The sequence below is a fragment of the Anser anser genome (genome assembly GCF_964211835.1).
Source record: "Anser anser genome assembly, chromosome: 6".
NCBI lineage: Eukaryota > Metazoa > Chordata > Aves > Anseriformes > Anatidae > Anser > Anser anser.
In genome coordinates, this window is record NC_139726.1 from 176392 (window position 1) to 195476 (window position 19085).

The 19085-nt window shown below is 38.3% G+C and overlaps 1 protein-coding gene and 1 long non-coding RNA gene across 17 annotated transcripts in view; both read left to right on the forward strand.

Annotated features, from left to right (window-relative positions):
- BAZ2B (bromodomain adjacent to zinc finger domain 2B) overlaps positions 1 to 19085 on the forward strand; it is a 142785-nt gene that overhangs the window by 22455 nt on the left and 101245 nt on the right. The window lies entirely within an intron of this gene.
- LOC310901686 lies at positions 537 to 9520 on the forward strand. The gene is made up of 2 exons (XR_014586034.1): positions 537 to 7180; positions 7677 to 9520. It is a non-coding gene; the product is annotated as an uncharacterized lncRNA (long non-coding RNA).

Genomic DNA, 19085 nt, shown 5'->3' on the forward strand with positions numbered 1-19085 from the left:
TATGCGTATGGCACAGTACGTGTGTTCTTATATGGGGTGTGTGTGAAGGATTTTTGCTGGGTGATGAATTTTCATGCTGTGCAGATTCTTGTATAAATTAAGAGTTTGATGCTCCAGATCATACTTCTGTAGTTATTTTTGCAGACCTATTTTTTGACTTCTCTCCTTCTGCTTATAATTTTGTAGTTTATTAGTGTTTTGGAGTACAGAGGTCTTTTTTTTTTTTTTTTTTGTGAGTAGCACTTCTACCTAAGCTGTTGTTTATCCTCTCTGCTTGTTTTTCCTGCTGCCATGTGAGTTGCCATGGGAGCAAAAGCCGAACTGGGAACCAGCAGCAGCCAGCAACTGAAGTTGGGAGGATTCTGGCTTAGTTTCTCCTTCTCTTTCCATGGGAGCAGATGTTTTAGAAGGGAGGATAACATAAATACTTAAATCACTCTGGCAACTCTCACTTACCTTTTGTGAATCATCTGACATGGAAAAAGAGCACTTAAGAACGATGTTTTCATTCTGAACGTCAGGGCAAGGCCGTGAGTAGTCAGATTAATGTGTCAATAGAAAATGTTGAAAAGCAGCTTCATTTTAGCTTCTGGGAAATGATTTCAGGATTTGATATATAAATGTGTTCTCTTAAAAAAGATTGTATGCCTTTCCATTAAATCCTAAGCCCAAACATTTTGGACTATGCTGCATGTCTCCAAAAATATCTCTCAGGCATGGATTTAGGTAACTTTTGGTAGATGTAAGTAAAATTTAGACCAAACTACAGAGGTGTCTTATAAGCAAAACAACATGTGCTTTAGCCAAATACAAGATTATAAAAAACAGTGACATGCAGTCAAAGCAATTTCTGTTGAAACTTTGTGTGAACAAATGTTTGGACCATGGACTGTATTCTTCTAGGCCTCAACTGTTAAATCACTCCTAGAGGAGTTTTACAAATTCCTAGAGCACTGACAATGTTCTACAATTCTATAACTGCTTAAAAAAATTATAGGGGTTTAAGAGAACGTTTGACACCATAGACTATTTGCTGTGATGACTTTGGATAGTTACTGTTGTATTTGAATGTTTGTTTGACAACTGGAGCTGATTCTTCCTCAGTTTTAGAAAATGTATTTAAACTTTGGATAGTGTGTAGAAGGTGTTTGTGTGTATTAGCATATTTAAATATTGGGACCACAGTTGCAAAAAGCAATTTTTTAGTATGCATCATATATATTATAGCTAAAATACAATGATTTACATATTAGATGAAAAAATTGAAGCACATCTCAAAAAAAAAAAAACCAACACAAAAAATTATTTTTCTGTATATGCTTTCTACATTTTAAAATTGGAATTCTGTATTTGCATAACAGGTTTTTAAGTCCCAAACTGTCTGAAACAATGTCAAAGGTGCTGACATGAAATGTTTTATAGAGGAAGAAAATGTTTGAGCAAGGTTTTGCAAGCATGTTGTTAAAACTTTGTTAAAAAAGGAGTTTTATTTTTTGTGAACGCATAGCTCCTCTTTAAATAAAGATTTGTCTTGGATGTATTTAAAGACACTTTTAGCAACTTTAAGAGAAACTTTCTTCAATGTAGTGCAGAATTTTAGAAATGGTCATGCTGTGAAACTACTAGCAAAAGTGTTTAAGGTGCAAAAATGGGTTAGTTAGTTAGCCAATACAAGTTCTTTCACTTCTTTGGGAAGTAATTGTTAGCAGTGCAGTAATCCCAACTGTTATATGAATAGTACCAATTTCCTGTGAATTATGACTTAAAAAATGGTAGTCATCTTGAGGACTAGGTTGTTGACATCATATTAAATGGAAAAAGCTGTTATCCTAAAGACTTAGAGTATTGCAAGTAAGTGGCAGTTAAGTTCAGTTAAATGAATGTTTGGCTGAAGTAAGAAATAAAAATGATGAAGCTACTTATGTCCTGTGGGGCTTGCAGTAGCTGAGGCACGGAGTTTGCATCTACTTTAGAGAAGGCCTATTGCATCTTTACCCATTTAAAATAAAAAAAATAAAAGCGAACAGCAAAAACTACTGGATTTAAACTATCTTCTAATTAACTGGTATTTTTGTTACTATGAAAAATGTTTTGCCCCACTTACAGTGAATAACAGTAGTCAGAGAAACCTGAGATTAAATTTTCTTTTTTCTTTTTCCCTTCATATTCTAGGCAGATGCCAAGTTTAGCACACTCCTACAAACAAACAAAGCCCAACCTTTCCCAGAGAAAAATTGTTAGAGAAAGCAGGAAAGTAATCATACGTGTCTGCTTATCCAGTGAATATAATACTTGAATTGTTTTATATGTAAAAGTTTGGCTTTGTGTGCACAGTAGTCGCATTGTAGTTCTTAATGATGTCAGGTACCATCCCAATTAAAAAGCTAATTTTGATGCATTAAAATGGTGTTAGTTAAAAAATGAAACACTCTGGAATGCTGATTCTACATAATGTAGACTTTTGAAAATCTTTAAAAATTTTTGTCTTGGATGCAGAGCCTTGGAGCTGTAGATTAACTTGTGTTTATACACTTTACTATAAACAGGTTGATTTCAGATTTTTTTTTTTTTTTTTATGAAATGGGACAAGTAATTTCTGATAAAATCCAGTGGCTTGCTATTTACACAGGAGATTCCTCTGTGGCCCTTTCCCCTTTTAAGTGCTTGTTGCCAGTACATGTACGATGATATGATCACACTGTCTGTTCACCCTTTTGTCCATGTGCTTGTTCATTCCATGTGGTAACTTCAGTTTGCAATTCATTTTCAACCATAATTGAAAGTGGGCTGGACGTTCAAAGATATATTTCTACAGTCTTGTAGAAAGACGTGGAGCTTTTAAACCTGCCAGCTGAGGAAATGGTAGGCAGGATTGGTGCTACTTCTGCTCTGCCCAAAGCAGTTCTGATTCATCAGCATCTGCGTGCTGTCCTGCGTGTGTATCTACTCTGTGATCACTGTCCTTGCCAGGTGGCTTGTCTTTCTTGGGCAGGGTCTGGTTTATGGCAGTACGAAAGTACGAAGGACCATCAAAGGAACACTTTGCTCATAGGAGATTTTTTTTTCCTCACACCTCAAAAGTTGTATGCCTTTAACAAAACCTGTAGTAACTGCAAATTTATTGTCTGTGGCTTTTGCTTTATACCTTTTTACGTGTGTTATGTGTATAATAGAGAATGTGGATACTAGGTATTAAGGTTTACTTTTTGGATCAAAATACTTTTTTCAGATTACCTTTAATTTGTTGTGATTTTTTAATTAAAACATGTAGCTGACTTTTAAGTAACGTGATTAGAATGATAGTTACATATGTAACTACAAATAATAAGCAATCAAATATTTCTGTTGGTGAAATTTCCTTAGAATCATTGTTATATAAGTTCATGTGTATTTCTTACTGTGGGCACAGATACGCTAATGTGAATCACATTGATTTGTTATCTTTTCATTCCAGTTGTACATAAGAGAACAAACATTTGCATTGATGTGTAAAACACAAACTTGCCTTTATATGACATGTGTACACAGTTTTCCATAGCTTTCATTTCAGTTGAGGATTTTTCAGAACCACAGTTTGTGTGCTTAGCAACTACCTGTAAAACTGACTGTGTGGTTAGTATATGGACAGCTGATTGTGGTTTCATCAATAAAAGCAGGATTTATTATTATTACTTTAATTTAGTTAAATGTAAATGAAAATCACAGGGTTTAAAAAGTCATGTAGCAATTATTTAATGCAAGTGAAGGTTTTTTTTTCTTTTTTTAAGTATCCTGGACTGGGTTTCAGTGGAGCGATAGGTCATAATTGATTCATTTCCAAGTTCTAAACTGTAAACCTGATTAGCAAGATTCAGACCTGTTTGTCAGACATTAAAATGCCTGTGTGAGTAGCAGCTTTATTACAATATAAATTACACTGGTTCATGCATGTGGCAATGACTAACTGCTGTTGATGTTAGAGAAGGAGTCGTCATACCATTGCTGAAAAACAGGTTTCAGTATTTAGATTACAAAAGTTAGATGCAATTAGACTGGTATATTTAACTAGTTTCTAACAGTGTAAGTATGAAAGAAAAAGACTTCAACTTTACAGGACTTTGTTTTTTTTAACAAGTCATTTAAATTACCCCCCCCCTTTTTTTTTTATTAATAGCAGCCAATGAAATAATCAGACGTAGCATTGTTTAAAGAGTATGGTCTGATACATTTTCAAATTTCCTGTGGTTTGCTTTCTGAGTTGTTCTTTATGGGACACCGAGAAACACCAGGGGTCAGATCATAAGGGGTTTGTAGATAAACTGAAAGCAGGTGAGTTAAGTTTTAAACAAATGTAAATCTTGAACATCTTTACTTCTAGAATAAAACTAGTTTGTTTGTGAAAGAAACTTTGTTTATATCAGGCTGGATATCAGGAAAGAGGTTCTTCACTGAGAGGGTTCTCGTGCACTGGAGCAGGCTCCCCAGGGAAGGAGTCACTGCACCAAGCCTGTCGGAGTTTAAGAAACATTTGGGCTGTGCGCTTAGTCATATGGTGTGAATTTTTGGGTAGACTCGTGTGGTGCCGGGATTTAGGCTCGATGATCCTTAAGGGGCTCTTCCAATTCAGGATATTCTATGATTCTGTGACAAAATTATTCCAGAATGGATTATTATAAAATAGCGACATTTTTTTTTGTGTGTATCCAGATACTCAGATGTTAAGTGATGACTAGGATGAGATTTAAGAAATGTTTACCGTTTCTACTGGTGTTCGTTCATGTTAGAAGTCCTTTGAACTCCTTTAACAGCAGAATTAAATCAGTGCTAAACAGTGGTAGAAGTTTCATCCTTTAGTTCAAGCTCCAGCCTTTAAGAAGTGAAAAAACAAAGATATTCTAACAAGAAACATTGGATATGTTCAGAATACCCCCAGCTTGCGACTTGCGCTCCATTGTGTTCTACAGTGATCCCTTCCAACGCTTTTAGTGCCCTTTCTTTGCAATATTTTCTCTTTCTGTTGCTGGGCAGACAACTTTCTTTTACAGGTTCACAGATTATCTTGTCATCCTTCGCAGAAACTTGAGTCAAAACTCTGTTGTTACTCTGAACCTGAAAACTTGCAGACCAGGAGAAAGTACTTGTAAGCATATTTTTGCCCAGAAAGAGTAGGGGAGCAGAGAGAAAATCATTACAATTGTCTGAAACACAAAGCTATAGTTCTTTTCATCAAGTGATCGTTCATGAAGTCTTCAGACTTGCTGTAACCCATGCTGTACTTTGCTTCCTGTTATCAGAGGCCAGTCCATTGCTGTTGCACTAGAGTAGTGAAATTAAGAAATGAAGTTAATACATGAGCAGTTTGAAGTTAAAATTTGTGGCTACCACTAGCTCTTTATTTTTAGACTTACTTTGTGCATACATAGTTCACCACTTTTTTTTTTTTTTTTTTAACTTGCCATTCCAAGAGGGCAGTTCTCTTGTGGCCAAGAATCACATCATCACTTCATCAAGACGTGGCTGCTGGGAAAGGAGAAGGGGGCGTATGGGGAAAAAAAAAGCAACACATTCTCACTCCTGTCAGCTGAGACCATCATCGCTCTTGTGTAATTCTCAATTTCTTTCGACTAGTACAAGACTAAATGACTAATTTGCTTTACACTTCCAACTTCCATGAAGTCTTGTAGTCTGTTTTGGTTCTACAACGCTGTCAATGGTTTCTGTTCAATAGTACAGCAGAAGAAGTTTTCCAATAGCATGGAGAAACATCCGTATGCAGTTTCTGTTTCTTTGAGTTAGTGGTTACTATAATTCCTTTTGCTGTGGGAAAATCCTAACACTATTTTAAATATAGTTAAATATGTGTTGAAAGACAGAATTAAAATTTGTCAGAATGTGGAGTTCTGTGACCCGTTCTGGGCTCCCAGGTACGAGGAAGATGCGGAGCTACTGAAGAAAGTCCAGTGAAGGCCACAACGACAAAGAAGAGGGACTGGAGCACCTCTGCTATGAGGAAAGGCTGAGAGAGGAGGGACTGGTTAGCCTGGAGAGGAGAAGGCTCAAGGGGGGGTCTTATCAGAGTGCGAGTTCTTCATAGGAAGGAGGCAGCAAAGAAGGCAGGATCGGGCGCTTTTCAGTGGTGTCCAGTGACAGGACAAGAGGCAGTGGGGACAGAGTGGAACAGGAGGCTCCGTTTGATGATCAGGAAACACCTGTTCATTTTCACTGTGTGGGTGACGGAGCACTGACACAGGGTGCATGGGGAGGTTGTGGAGTCTCCTCCTTGGAGATCTTAAAACACCCATCTGGAATGTGGTCCTGGGTGCCCTGCTCTGGGTGGCCCTGCTTGAGCTGGGGTTGGACCCAACGGAGCCGGAGGTCCCTACCGACCCCAACGCATTCTGTGAGGAAAAGTAGGCTAAATGAGTCCAACTAAGAATGAATCAGTTGTACGTGTAATATCTTCCTAACCTGGTATTACAGAGCCACGGTGTGAATGACAGTATTGGCTTAAGTTAATACAGTACGTGAGGGCTATTTAAGAGAAGGGAAGTCTTTTCTTATCAGAAATACAGTTGTTGCGTGTCTGTTGATACTTGTGTAGCATGCAGATTCATGCATCTGACTCCGGTTGCATGTTTGCTTCTTGGTTTTCTCAGTGCCTGTATTTTGCTTGCTGTCAGGGGATGAAGTTCTCTGTTCCACGGTGTTGCGTAGTAGGCTCAGCTACTTAACTCTAGCAGGGTTTTGTGGCTAGGAAGCCCCCTGAACCGGATTTCACCCACCAGCGTGGGTTTTCTCAGGTCATGTATCTTACACCTGTGTTTATCATGTGATCTGATAAATCAGCTAAGTATGCCTCAGGGCTCTTGTTATGTTTCTTGGCAGTTGGGGGCTAAACAAATGAAGGTGTCCGTTTGTGCTATCATTTTTTTTCAGTGATACGAGCTTGTATTTTGCATTTGATAAGATTGATGGATCATGCATTGACCTGTGTGAAACTTTTTATTTTTCTCCAAAGTGTAATTGTTAGTTCAGAGTTGGTGTTCTAGTTTGATAAAAACATGTTTACTAGTTTCATTTTTGATGGTTGTAATTCCACCTTTTAATAATCAATCTCTATTTCTTCATATATAAGGAACATACAAAGCGATATGTAAGCATACAGTGATTTTGAAAATAAGGAAAATGAGTGTTTAACAAGGTAGGGAACAAAGGTAACATTCAAGTTAGTCTTCCAGCTTCAGTACCTCTTTTTGGTCATGCAGTGAAGTTCAGAAACTAAATATACAAAGAAATAAAACTGCAGTCTGTCAGTAATAACACCTCATTTTTACATCTTTGGTTGTTTCAAAAAGTAACGCTGCCTTCATTACACATGTAACTAGGAAATGTACTGTATGATTCATTATCTTGTAATTTTCACTGTGATTAATAAGTGCAGCCTTCCAATCTAAATGTAGTAGAGACATAAACCAGTACAGTTTGCTACAATATTTGTTACTTAAAATATTTTACTAAGCACTATAAAATGGGAATGAAGATGGAATATTTGAATTGCAAAAGGGTTATTTTATTGTCAGCTTCTTCATGTCCTGTTATATTTTTCTTAAGTATTACTAGTGTTTAGCTCATATTAGTAGGTATTTGTTAATCACAACTCCCTGTCTCACTCAGATGTGAATGTGTTTCTTCTGTAGTAAAACCGGCAGACTACATGGTTCTTGAGGACAGAACTGGAGACTATATATCGTGAAATACAGAAGAGGGAATCTGGCAGTATGTTCTAAGGATTATGCAGTATGTAAAAGAAGTATTGTGGTCTGTTCTGTTTTGTGTGACAGATGGCAGTGCAGGAGCCTATGTTTGTTACCTGGAAAGGAAAAGCAAGAGCTGTAATCTCTAGTGTTAAACAGTTTCAATTCTCTGTTGGTTGGCCCGCCAAAGAATATGTGTGTTTGCTGAACTTGGTACTGTGCTGACTTATTTTGTGGTGATAGCAGAATATTCCAGTCCCTAAAGTAGTACACTCTTGTACCTAAAGAAGATAATATCTTGGGTGAGGGAGTACAGAGTCATAATAGATTGTGATCTTTAACCTGTATTTGTAGGCAAAACCTGTCTTTCAATTTCTAAAATGATCTTATGGTTAAGTCAATTCACGTTTTTTTCCTGCTGTGCCTGTAAAAATGTGTGTAATGATACATAGTATATAGCATCATATTGACAGTATATAAGACTGTTTCTTTTGAAGACAGTTTCTTTTTTCCTAATAGTCCTCTGACGAGTAGGTCTTTAAATATTTTGCACCACTTTTTTTTTAAACGTTTCTGTTGTGACTTCTGTTTTTGAGATTTATGAAAATACATTGTGTGCTTCCTGCTTCAGATCATGTAACTTATGTATTTCATCTGAAAAATGTTATTTTTTTTGTATGTATCAGGCATCAAGAGAACAATTACAAGTTACAAGTACCTGTAAAAAAAAAAAAAAAAAAAGTATCTGTGTTTCTGTCTTAAAAACACTGCTTCTCTGTTAGATTTAGATTGACTCTCTAGTGTGGGACACAATGAGGGTGATCTTTTTCCTCGTAAGATACTTTAGGCTCTAAGTGGCAGCTGATCATATATGTGCTTTCAATGAAATATTGAGAATCATAGACACATTTAGGTTGGAAAAGACCCATAGGATCATCAAGTCCAACCATCAACCTAACGCTGTCGAGTCCACCACTAAACCATGTCCCAAAGCACCATGTCCACATTTGTGTTTCAGAAAAAACATGTGTCTCCATCCCCAGTGGTTAATTTTTAAGACTGAGGGAGCTGTGTAGTAGTGTGTTTTTTGTTGTTGGTTGTTTGTTTTTAATTAGTTGGATTCCCTAACAGTCAGGGCATCATTGTTTTTGTCATTGATGTGGAAATATGGAGAGATGAGATCTGGTCCAAAGATGTTTAAATGTGGCTCTACTTGATAATCAATAAACTTCCAATTTCAGTTGGTTAAAATGCTTTTTCTCGCATTTGGTAATTGATCTCATTAGGGAGGATGCAGGCTGTTTCTGTTCCTCACATCAGAGGGAGCATAAATTTAAAATTTTAGAGATAAAACCATTTTCTTTGTTAAGGACTTGAGAATAAGATCTTTATGTGAAAAGAAGTAGCTTCTAATTCCAATTTTCGGAGTAGGACTCTAATGTTTGCTTATGTGCTTAATTTAATCAGGAATCAAATCTGTATTTGACACCTCATCCAACTGTGTTATCAGAAAATTTCAGCACTGGGAGACTTTATAAAAGTGACTTACCAGTCTTCCAACTATGATGTCTCAACTTTGGGCTGGTTGTGATATTAAACATGTCTAACAATAAAGTTACATACATTAGCAGTGAGAATTTGAAAAAAATGAAATAATATCAAACTATTTCTATTTACAGTTCTAAGAGCTATAATAATAACACTGCAAAGAGTAGTCTCACTGCATTCCCGTACACTTCTTCCCCTTTTCACATGCAACATGTTTTAGTTTCCCTTATGTAGCCAAATTTATTCTCAGTTAAAAAAAAAAAAAAAAAAGTATTTCCTCCCTTTCTTTCATATATACATAAAACATATGTATAATTTTATCTTTTCCTCCTTCCTTGAACTGGCTTTTTTATCCTTGTTTTTTCTATTTTCCCTGGCTATGTTTATGTCTGTGTGCTTACTGTTTTTTAATAACTGGGCATATTTTACGTGATTAATGCAAAATGCAGTAAAGTTTGGTTTATCACTGGAGTTTCTGGCTAGTGGTGCGATATGCAAAATAATTACTTTATATTTTCGGCAGACGTGAGTGTCTATGTTAATACTGAAGTTGAGTCTTCCTGTTCCATCCCTGTTTGTTGCAGTTGATGAGATTGTAGAACAAATATGCAATCTCAATATAACAGTCAATTTTTAAGCAGAGGAGAAAAATCAAGTCCCTCCTAATGCATAAAAACTTCGGCTTCTTTGTCATTCAACTCAAAGCTGATGATAAAATAACTATGAAATGGTAATTCCTTTACCAGAAGAAGAATTTCGTAATTCTTTTCACCTTTTTATCTTCCATTGATCACGATGGCAGGAGGAGGAACATTGCTGTATTTTTCTGACTGTTCCTCTCTTCAATTTGTATTGGCATGGCAGCTGGAGTTGTTAATCAACACATCCCCACTGGCTAGAGAATGGCCTTGACATCATTCTTCTTATATGTCACATGTATGGAAGTGACACGCATGGGAGGTTATACGGAATGGCCAGCACTTTTTACTCATAAGTGTGGCTGGCTTATCTCTGTAAGTGCCGAGTCAGAAGCATTCTGTCATGTCTGTGCAATGTGGGAGTCAATGAAAACTAATTAAGAGATGCAAAAGCCTTTCAGCATTTTTAGATGGGTTTTGCCAAAAGATCATTTTTTTTCAAGTCTTGAGTCTCTATCAAAATTCCTAATCATGATGTAGACCTTCTTGTTACTGCTGACATCGTTGCTTTCATCTATCATAACAGTGAAACGTCCTGATGTAGAAAGGTTCATGGCCTAACAATTTCTGATGTGCTGACAGAGCTTTGATAAATAAAGTCTCAAATTTGGAGTTAAGCTTTTGTGGCTTCTTGCACTGAAAGACAACTAAGCTTGTTCTTCACATAGTTTTTATATAGATTTTCAGCATTCGGAAATCAGATAATGTGTAATTGTTCCAGTACCAGTATGAGAATTATTAATAACATTTTAAAAATATTTGAAAATGCTCAAAGAAATCGATTTAAATTCACAAAGGTTTAGGGGGATAGATAACAATTCAAAGACTAGTAAGGAATATCTGTAGAAGGTGTTTACTTGACCATTATTAGACAGTCTTATCTATGTCTACGCAAGTGGATCCCTGTGCCTAGAGAACTGAATATGAGAGATGTCTCCAGCTATATAGATCAAATTACTTTAGTAAAAGAATAAGGAACTGTGTTCTAAAAGCCTCAGTCTTACAATTGATAAGTTTATAGTCTCTGTGTGCAGTGTTTATAGTCTCTGTGTCCCAGTTTATAGCCTCTGTGTGCAGTGTTCTACCACCTGACGGTCTGACTTGTGTGTTTCCTCTATGTCACAGGTATAGTCTGCCTGCTGAAGAAAGCAGGGGTCAAAGGGTTTCTGTGGCTTCTGATTTAATAAAGTAGTGCTAGCGTATTCCCAATACAAATGTGGCTTTTTGAGACTAGGACAATCATAAAAATGGGCAACCTCCATATTTTTCTGCTCACAAAGTGATTTCCTGATGAAAACTAGAGAGGTTATGTATGCAGTCTGCTTCCATGGAGATCTTTGGAAGCTGCATGGACGTGGTCCTGGGCACTCTGCTCTGCATGTCCCTGCTTGAGCTGAAGTGTGACCAGATGGACCCAGATGTTCCCTCCGACCTCAACCGTTCTGTGTAACTGGCCTGACCAGTGTCATGCTTTTTTTTTTTTTTCTTCCATCTGCGCTTTGCTTTCCTTTTTCCAAATGTTGGTCTTTTCAAATTTTCCCCTTAGTTTCTTTGTCCTTTGTTTTATCTAACTTTTTATGCTATTGTTTCTTCTCCCCTCTTTATTTGATATTTTTAATCATTAATTGCCCAGGAATTTTTTTTTTGTGTCATTTATGAGTTCTACAGATTTGAGACATAATTGTGGAGCAGTTTTGTTTTCTGTGTTATGGTCTAATGATACCTTATCCAAGAAAAGGTAGCAGAGTAGATGAGTGATGTTTAACTGTATCAAACTAAAACAAGAGATTTTCATGTTTAGTGCAGAGGAACTTTCCTTCTGATTTATTTTCATGGAATTTGCTTACCAGCATGGTTGTATTTAGCCTTGCAACCAACAGTAACTTCTCTTGATTTACTTGCAACTATATTCCGAATTGCCGTTGGTGTGAACAATAGCTTTGCAAGGTGACTGGCTACTCATTGGTCTTTTTCATCCCTTCAGTTCCAAGTGTTTCAAAGGAAACCTAACAACAAAACAACCAAAAGAAACAGAAAAACACCAAAACCAAAAAGACGTACAATGACTCCCTCCTTGCATGAATTAATTAGAAGTTTGTATTTAGTTGTCAGTTAACAAAACTTACTTGTTTTGTGTACTCATGTTAATAGAAACTTCAGAGTTGACTGCATGCGTGTGTTTTCCTTAAGTCTCCCAGACTACTGGAATTTCACTGCAGTTGAATTCATTCCTTTCATGTTCTCTCAGTTTTTCCAAAGTTAGGATTTAGGTAAATGCCTTCGGTCCCTGCTGCTTCTAGTAGTTTGTCAAATGTAGGTGAAGAGTGCTTAGTATGTGATACAAGAATAGTTTTAGTGAGAAAAGAGGGCATTCTGTGTGAAGAGATGTTTGGTTGATTTTTCTTCTTCAAACCTTTATGAACGTCCTGATAAATCTTCATCTGGAATACAGCATCTTTCTACTTCTTTTGTTCCAGGATTATTAATGTTCAAGGTAAACAAAACTAAAATAGGTGACAAGAACAGACTGTAAGGAATTCAGAAACTTACAGGAGTTGGAAGAACTTAACTAGTTTTAAGTTTAACATGACTAAAAATTGAGAGCTTGCATGCTCCTGCCATCTAGCCCACAAACTAAAAGAAAAACAGCAATGTGTACTTTCATTCTGCAGTAAGTAGACTGAATGAAAATTGTTGGAGTCAAACAAATGGAGTTAAGCTGATGAATACTTTCAGGCTGAAAACCTGGAGTACATGAAGATGAAAGGAGGAGGCTGAATTTCAAGATGGTGTTTGATCACTTACGAAAAAGATTGCGTGATGTGGAATCGGAATTTGATTTGATCTAGGAAGTCCTTTCCAGTCCTGATGCTTAATGCTAGTACGCTGCTTTATAACGCTGGGGAGGTTGGAGGAATTGCAAACAGGTAGATCCCAACTATATAAGTTTTTAAAAGAAATTTTACCCAGAATCTAAGCTATAAGAGAAAGTATTTGGTTTCTAGTACTTAAATATTCCTCATGCCTGCTAATGCCCAATCTTCACTAGCACTAATAGGCATATTGCTGAAATCTGCTACTGGAATATTACTGAACTCCTGTTGAACTACCAGATTCCAAAATCACAAAGAATATTTTTGCTTTGGCAGATAGCTTCTTTATAACAAAAGGCTGTTTCAAAGGTTGATACATATTGAGCTGAAATAATTGGTATTTTTGAAACATCATCATCGGTTCTCTACATTGTCTGTATTAACTTGGTCAGTACTGTTTACTGTTCCGTGTTGTTTTTCTTATCACGTCATGATTTTCATATATCTTACTAATCAATTGAGGCGAGTCCAGTGTTTTCTGTGGTGAACTTGCCCATGTCTTTCTGTATACCACTGAAATCCCAGATAGAGTCCCTTGTGATTTGGGGATGCAGGCAGTAGGCGAGTGGAAGATGGCTTTAAAAATGTTCTGTTTCTGATACTCTGTCAGTTGTCTAAACTTCCAGAGTAGACAAGTCTTGAATAACTGATGAAAACCAGGAAAAAATAAAACGTAAAAGCTCAGGTTCCGTGAACCTTTGTTTACAATGTAACTAGAAAGAGTACAAAGTCAATTTTTAAAAGAAAAAAACGTCTTTTGTAGCATGTTTATATTGGAGAAAGAAGAAAGTTGCAGTCACAAAGGAAAACTTCTCACCTCAAAGCTGTATGGTGCACTTTTTGCAGCATTTTGCAGTGTTTGGGAATCTAAGTTTTGATTTAGTTGAGAAGATGCCATTGCCAGAATGTAAACCAGTTATCCTACTCTTCCATTAAAAAAAAAATAATGCAAAGTGATAAGTAACAAAGGTGGGAATTCACTCTACCCTGTCTTCCCACTTAATTCAAACCTTAATTACCTCCATTTATATGCTAATATTAAGCACAGGAAGTTTTTTCTTTACTTTGTAAACATTGAGGTAATAATGCAGAAAAAAGGATTAGGTGACATTCAAGTTGCGTAGTTAATAGTCAAATTAAGGAAAAAAATTGCCTATCCACTTTAACTGTCCCTGCAGTGATAAACAATTTGTACACCTGTGTGTCTGTGAAGTCTATGAAACACTTTGATTGAGCTGGGTTGATAATGGGAAATACAAACATAAAAGATGAAGTTTACAGTCTGCTTCTTCAGGCGTTCTTTACATTTCTGTTCTTTCTTTTAAATATTCGACTTATCTCTACTGAGTGTGGAATGTTGACTTTCTGTTTTTTGTACCTTTAGTAGTTTATTTTTAAATTTGCAGTAGCATTGTATTTGCCTTTAAGTATAGTTTGCTTTCCGCTTTGTAATCAGTTTTAAAATGAAATCTGAAAAATAAATCAAAAGATTTTCTGATGGGCCTACAGTAAGTGGAATAAAATAAGTAATAACATGGAGAAGAAAAAACTAGTTGCTAGGAGTTATATTACTGCAGAGTTAAGTGGTACAACATGAGATTTCCATGTTCGTGTGTATGCATACTTGTCTCAGAAGAAAATATTTAGTCTGAAACAATATTCTTTGGTCCTCCTTAATACTTCCTTTTTGCACAGAAATGGTAGTGTTTTGTAACTTCCTTAAGTTCGTGCCAGATCACATATTCACTGTTTAATTTTAGCTCAATTTTCCACTTGGTATAGTATTTGTATACCTAAGTCAGCTATTTACTCTGTACTTTGGACAGTAGGACCAAAACAAGTCTGTATTCTTTTAATCAGGGAAAAGAAAAATTTTGAAATACTTAGTGTTCAATTGCTATTTATAAAGATAGATGCTTCTTTTGTGTCAAAATGTTAAATTTAAAGCTTCAGTCTTGGTGTATATGAGCTTAGTGTGAGTTTCAGTGCTCGTAGTTAATTGTAGTCATGTTTTCAAGAGCTTGCTTTATAAATAAAAGATGAGGCTCTTTTCTTGATAATTTACAGCTTTTTTTTTTTATGGTTTGTCTAAAAAACCTCAGTAAGCAGAAATTCGGGTTCTTCCTTGTGGTTGCTACTAAATAGTTCTCATATTTTCATTTTATCCCACTAGTGCAAACTCTTACTTGGTCAGCTAATGCAAATTCAGTTTTGAGTGAAGCAAACCATGAGGATGGCCTCTAGAGGAAGGAAGTAACGACCACAAACGTGTTTGCGACGATTGGTGTGGCATTTAGTTATTATAGCATATGTATGCTGGCGATCAAGTTGCACAGTGTTCTAAAAGTACTGGCAGTAAGTTTTAAACTGAATGATAGCAATGTGATAGGCAGCTATAAAATACTGAGGTAAAACCCAGAGCTTATCAAAACCCTTATCAAAAAGATGCGCTGTTATTTCTACCTCAAATACTTAACTCGAATTAAGTTATCTAATCCATTCTATTTGGGATGATCAAACTTCTTGCATTTTCTAGTAGGAGTTTAAATTAATTTTGAGTCAGGTCTGTTACGTCCTAAAAGGAGCTGCAACACTGCCGTGGCTGCGTCCTTCCTCTCTTCTGCATTGGCTTGGAAACTTGTTCAACTGCCAAGTGAAGAGTGAGGTGAATTGATCAGATGGAAGATGTCTCTCTGTGTGTAAATAGGCTACAGACTGCTTTATTGCAGTACATCTCAATCTCCGTTATAACTGGATGTTAAAGAGAAGTGTTACTGAATTCCTGAGAGCGTGACCAATATAATCAGATGGATTTTGATACTGTCAGAACAGAGCATTGGTCAGAAGTAATAACATGAAAGGAGTATTTTAAACTGAAATGCTGTCAGTTAAAATTCACAACTGGGTAAAGGAATACTTCCAGAAGATGTAGAATCTGGTTCCTGAAAATGTGTACAAAACTTGGGGCAGCTAACGCTGGTGTTTGCAATTGATGCATCTTGTGCAGAATCCTGAACTAGCTTTGAATTGGCTTGTGTAAGGGTCGCCATCAGTGTAGAGGTGGCAGTACGCAACTGCTCAGGGGCTGAAGGAAAAAGCAGTAAGTAATTGAATATTCTCCTTGAGCTGTGTTATGTGCTGCAAGAAGATGGTTAAGTACTGTTAAGCTTAGCTTAACATTGGCTAAAAATAAGCTGAACAGTAAGTAGTGATTGTAGTGTGAATATAGCCTATTTATGGGAGACTTCTCTGAGAGTTTATCAAGCGGTGTGATCTATTTTGTTTTCAACCTTGATTTTACGAGAAGCTACGTGTCTTGCTATAATTACAGTTTATATGGAGTAGCCTGAACATTGTGTTTATGGTAGCCCAGTTTAAGATCATAGAGCATACGGACGGCGCGGATTTCACGGTGTCTCCTTCCTTGCCCTCATGTGTGTTTCTTATATTGTCTTATTTGATGTCCTTTGTGATATTAGTCCTCTACCTTTTCTCCACCATTTCTTCATGTCTTTGCATATAATATGCAAATGTCTGATTAGGTCTTGGAATGTTAACCAAAAATTATCATGCTATTCCTGACAATCTCTTCTTCTGATCTAATCTTCAATCTGTAACTATTAGGAGGTTCACAGTTTGGAAGTCCAGGCTAATGCTGCTGACGTTACATCACCCTGCTGCAAGTCTCCCTCTGAGGCCCCAGGGCCCTGGATCCTGTTTTGGTTTTGCTTCAGGCCCTCAGCAGTGCTTGCACACACTGTGGCTCATTAGCTCAGCCTGCCTCCACAGGTAACCATGCTGGTCAAACATTGGAATGGGCTGCCCAGTGAGGTGGTGGCGTCCTCATTCCTGGAGGTATTTAAGAGATGTGTGGACGTGATGCTGCTGGTCACGGTGTAGGGATGGGACTTCGAACATCAGGCTGATGGTTGGACTCGATGATCTTTTCCAACCTAAATGTTTCCGTGATTCTGTGAACTGCATTTAAACAGGCAGCGGATGCTTGTTTCTTCTATAATTCCTGCAGGTGGGGTAGAAAGTATATCACACCATTTGAGATTGAATACCAACTTTAGGAGACCTTTAGTGGAAGAAGGCTAAGAAAATGTGAATGTACTTTGCTGAAATATAACATTACCCGCTGCAGTAGTTTGTGAAGTAGGAAACTGTAAGATAGACTTCAGACAGTAAAAAGTTATTTTGCTTAAGCACAGGATTTATGTTGAATTTTTTTTTCTATGAGAACGCTTCTTAAGCTGTGCAAAACTTGAAGTATTGGAGCCCTAATAAAGCCTTTTTTTCTTAAAGAAAAATTTACCTGGTTTTACTTGCAGTCATGCAGTCTTCTGTATTGCAATTTCTTAAGTGCTGATTCCAATTTCTTGCAGAATTTTCTTCGTTTACAGTTTTTTCTTTGCTTCACAGAATGGTTAAGGTCAGCAGGGACCTCTTGGTCCATCTGGTCCCAAGCAGGGACACGCAGAGCAGGGTGCCCAGGACATGTCCCTGTGGCTTCTGAAGATCTCCAAGGAGGGAGACTCTACCATCACCTCCACTGGGCAACCCATTCTGGTGCTCTAGTCACCTACACAGTAACAAAGTGTTTCCTGATATTTTGCTGGCACCTCCTGTGTTCATGTTTGTGCCCGTTGCCTATTGTCCTGGCAGTGGGCACCACTGAAAGGAGCCTGGCTCTGTGATCTTTGCACCATCTCACCAGGATTGATGGGACCCTCCCTGAGCCTTCTCTTCTCCAGGCTGAAGAGTCCTGGCTCTCTCAGCCTCTCCTCACAGCAGAGGTGCTCCAGGCACTTCAGCATCTTGGTGGCCTTCTGTTGGACTCCTTCCAGTATGTCTAGGTCTGTCTTCTCTGCTGATAGCACAGTTGTAGGGGATTTTGCCAGTAGCGACTATTTTCCTATGCTAAGTATTGCTCTAGATTGAGCATAGGGAAGAGGTGGAAAAAGCATTTCTCTTTGCTTTGCGTACTTGAATATGTTCAGAGCAGACAAAATGTAACGAAGTCAGCAACTGGTAGAGGAGATGTATTGGAGCAACAGTCTATGGGCATTAGGCTGGATCTACTAGTCAAGATTTCCTACTAGTCTGTTCTTCTGTTTTGGAACTTTTGTTACCATGGGTAAATAAGTAGGCTATTTTCCGATGTAGTTGGATCCCTAGGCATCTGGATAACGTTCCTATACAAGAAAGCTTTTCTTTGCATTGGACAGTGTTCAGGACTGTGGAGGCTGTTACTGTACATTGTATTCTCAGTAAGGTAGCTGGTAACACCCTCTTGCAGATGGCAAGCTGGAGTTTTAAACATTTATTTTCACTAGCCTCTGATTTGTAGAATGTCTAATGCTTGTCTGAGAGTTTGGGTTTTGGTGGGCTCTTCAGTACCTTCAGGACTGATGGCAAAACCAAAACTTCTACCTGTGCAAGGATTAAAGAGGTAGTCAGGAGTAGAACATTGTGGTAGATTTACTCAGCTGGGCAGTTGAACTCCACCACAACCACTCTCTCATTCCCTCTCCTCAAAGGAAAAGGGGAAGAAAATATGGTGGCGAGGGCTCAAGGGTTGAGAAAAGGATGGGGAGATCACTCACTAGATCACTAGTACCTATCATGGGCAAAACAGACTCAGCACAGGGAGATTAATACAATTTATTGCCTATCACTAACAGGCTAGAGCAGTGAGAAACTACAACGAGACTTAAACCGCGTTCCTTCCCTCCACCTTCTTCTATGTCCTCCCTGCAAGCGACGCGGGGGAATGGGGGCTGTGGTCAGTCTATAGCGCTTTGTTTCTGCCGCTCCTTCACGGTCACTCTGTTCCCCTGCTCCATGTGGGGTCCTTCCCGCGGGATGCCGTCCTTCCTGAGCCTGCGGGGGCTGCCCGCAGGCAGCAGCTCTTCAGGAACTGCTCCCACACGGCTCCGTACCACGGGGTCCCTCCCCCAGGAGCAAACTGCTCCAGCACAGGTCCCCCATGGGTGGGCGGCAGCTCCCCCCAGACCCCCTGCTCCTGCGTGGGCTCCTGTCCATGGGCTGCAGCTCCGGCCCGGGGCCTGCTCCTGCGGGGGCTCTCCATGGGCCGCAGCCTCCTCCAGGCCACATCCACCTGCTCCACCGGGGGCTCCTCGACGGGCTGCAGCGTGGAGATCTGCTCCGTGTGGGACCCGTGGGTGCAGGGGGACAGCCTGCTCCACCAGGGTCCTCTCCCCAGGCCG